We start from the raw sequence: 2,500 nt of genomic DNA, 5'->3' as shown, positions 1-2,500 counted from the left end.
ACATCTCTGGGCAGCAGCACTATCGTGTTTTCGTCGTCGAGAGGGCGACGTGTCAAGTGTGACATCTCGTGGCAGCAGCACTATCGTGTTTTCGTCGTCGAGAGGTCGAGTGTGACATCTCTGGGCAGCAGCACTATAGTGTTTTCGTCGTCGAGAGGGCGACGTGTCGAGTTTGACATCACTGGGCAGCAGCACTATCATGTTTTCGTCGTCGACAGGGGGACGTGTCGAGTGTGACATCTCTGGGCAGCAGCACTATCGTGTTTTCGTCGTCGAGAGGGCGACGTGTCGAGTGTGACATCTCTGGGCTGCAGCACTATCGTGTTTTCGTCGTCGAGAGGGCGACGTGTCGAGTATGACATCACTGGGCAGCAGCACTATCATGTTTTCGTCGTCGAGAGGTCGAGTGTGACATCACTGGGCAGCAGCATTATAGTGTTTTCGTCGTCGACAGGGCGACGTGTCGAGTGTGACATCTCTGGGCAGCAGCACTATCGTGTTTTCGTCGTCGAGAGGGCGACGTGTCGAGTGGGACATTTCTGGGCAGCAGCACTATCGTGTTTTCGTCGTCGAGAGGGCGACGTGTCGAGTGGGACATCTCTGGGCAGCAGCACTATCGTGTTTTCGCCGTCGAGAGGGTGACGTGTCGAGTGCGACATCTCTGGGCAGCAGCACTATCGTGTTTTCGTTGTCGAGAGGGCGACGTGTCGAGTGCGACATCTCTGGGCAGCAGCACTATCGAGTTTTCGTCGTCGAGAGGGCGACGTGTCGAGTGCGACATCTCTGGGCAGCAGCACTATCGTGTTTTCGTCGTCGAGAGGGCGACGTGTCGAGTGCTACATCACTGGGCAGCAGCACTATCGTGTTTTCGTCGTCGAGAGGTCGAGTGTGACATCTCTGGGCAGCAGCACTATCGTGTTTTCGTCGTCGAGAGGGCGACGTGTCGAGTGTGACATCTCTGGGCAGCAGCACTATCGTGTTTTCGTCGTCGAGAGGGCGACGTGTCGAGTATGACATCTCTGGGCAGCAGCACTATCGTGTTTTCGTGACATCTCTGGGCAGCAGCACTATCGTGTTTTCGTCGTCGAGAGGGTGACGTGTCGAGTGTGACATCTCTGGGCAGCAGCACTATCGTGTTTTCGTCGTCGAGAGGGAGACGTGTCGAGTGTGACATCACTGGGCAGCAGCACTATCGTGTTTTAGTCGTCGAGAGGGCGACGTGTCGAGTGTGACATCTCTGGGCAGCAGCATTATCGTTTTTTCATCGTCGAGAGGGCGACATTTCGAGTGCGACCTCATTGGGCAGCAGCCTTGGCCAGTATTAGTGTTTTTGTCGTATGGAGAACGACGTCATGTGGAGTGTGGCTCCACTGGGCATCATTGGTGTATTTTTGTCAGCTGGGGAGTGACATTATGTGGAGGGTTAACCTCATTGGCAGCAAGAAGCTGTATTGATGACCTTGTGTATAGGTTTGTCTGTTGTTGTTGTGTCGTAAGCTGTAATATACTTAGGTGAAGTGTGACCTTTGAAGGCTGACCTAATGATGCCTTGTTTTGTATAATTCTCGGAATTTAGAAGTCACACATTTAAGTGATGTAATATTTTACCGCTCTCTTACGATGTTCATTATTTTCATATTTTGAATGATTTAATTTTGATGCCGACTAATTTTGAGCATATTAATTATTTCGAGTAATACTGCTGGTTCATATTGAATTTCTTTAATTTTGTGCCTGATTATTTTTTTTTTTTGCATATAATGATGCAAATGGTCTGTTAATTAACTTTACAATGTTAATTTTTTGACTGACTTACTGACTCATTTGTATAAGTGTAAATATGTAACTTTGATAAATTAGTTTAAGGTTACTTTATTTTGCTTGTTAAGTTCCTCCCTCCGTTGCTAGGCTCTATCTCTGCCAGTTTTTCCACTCCCGAATGTCTTAAAACTTAAAAAGCCTGATGAACCATTCAGACTGTTCATAACAATTATTATTATTATTTATTATTATTATTACTTGCTAAGCAACAACCCTAGTTGGAAAAGCAGGAGGTCATAAGCTCAAGGGCTCCAACAGGGTAAATAGCCCAGTGAGGAAAGGAAACAAGAAAGAATAAAATATTTTAAGAACAGTAACATCAAAATAAATATTTCCTATATAAACCAAAAAGACTTTAATAAAACAAGATGAAGAGAAATAATATAAAATAGTGTGCCCGAATGTACCCTCAAACCATGGAAGTCTAACCCATGACAGTGGAAGACCATGGTACAGAGGCTATGGCACTACTAAAAACTAGAGAACAATGGATAGATTTGGAGTGTTCTCCTCCTAAAAGAGCTGTTTACCATAGTTAGTCTCTTCTACCTAGAGGAAAGTGGCTACTGAACAATGGCAGTACAGTAACCCATTGGGCGAAGAAGAATTGTTGGGTAGTCTCATTGTTGTCAAGTGTATGAGGACAGATTAGAGTATGCAAAGAATAGGCCAAACTATT

The sequence above is a fragment of the Palaemon carinicauda genome, chromosome 3, assembly GCF_036898095.1.
Source record: "Palaemon carinicauda isolate YSFRI2023 chromosome 3, ASM3689809v2, whole genome shotgun sequence".
Classification (NCBI taxonomy): Eukaryota; Metazoa; Arthropoda; class Malacostraca; order Decapoda; family Palaemonidae; genus Palaemon; species Palaemon carinicauda.
Note: the sequence above shows the minus strand (reverse complement) of the source record.